Consider the following 940-nt stretch of genomic DNA (forward strand, 5'->3'; position numbering starts at 1 on the left):
TTTCCATAAAAGCCAAGCTGATTATATAACACACAAAATGTAAATCCACATTTCAAATTTTGTGCAAAAATTATAAAAAATCGGTATAGCTTCAGGTAGATTTTCAACTTTTTATTTAGGTTTTTTAGAAATTTTTTGAGTATGCAGTTTGATAGCCCATTAAATTTCAGGGCAATAATGTGCAAATTTAAAGGGGCTAAATAATCGCGTTGATTTTTAATAATTTTTTTTTCATGTAGACATTTGGTAAGGGTTCGGTTGTCGAAAATGCTATACCACGTTCTGCTAAGAAGGAGCATAGCAATAAATCAGCCTTTTTTGCGTTAATTACATTTTCAATGAAGTCTTAAAAAGTCGCCTACTCTTTTCTGACTTTTTATACTAGCGGTACTCACTTTTCGTAGCAAGCGTTGCTAAATTAGCAAATATTTACAACAGATAGTGAGCGACTCATAGCTTAATTCCTGGCAAATGTAAAACCAACAGCTGATCTGTGTTTACGTTCTGAGATAGTGTTGCTACGTCTTGTACTCATGCATAACCTAGTTGCGGTTACAATTGCTATTACATCAGAAATTTGGTTTTTGAAATTGCTTATGTTAAATTAATCTTAATCTTAATCTTACCTAATCTTACTCCTTATTTTAATCTTAACCTTAATCCTTATCTTAATCTTAATCCTAATCTTAATCATACTCTTAATTATACCTTTCATGAGCATGAAATGGTATTATAACTTTGGTCCGATGTTTGTAAGTACCAGAACAAAAAGAGATAGACCCATGAAAATATATACTTATATGATCAGAACGTCGAGCTGAGTTGATTTAGCCATGTCCGTCTGTCCGTCTGTCCGTCTGTCTGTCTGTTTGTATGCAATCTAGTCTCTCAGTTTTCGAGATATCCGGATCAAATTTGGTAGGTGGGTGTATTTTTATAA

Source organism: Rhagoletis pomonella, unplaced genomic scaffold (genome assembly GCF_013731165.1).
Source record: "Rhagoletis pomonella isolate Grant_MI unplaced genomic scaffold, Rhpom_1.0 Rhpom_scaffold_00001, whole genome shotgun sequence".
Taxonomy (NCBI): Eukaryota; Metazoa; Arthropoda; class Insecta; order Diptera; family Tephritidae; genus Rhagoletis; species Rhagoletis pomonella.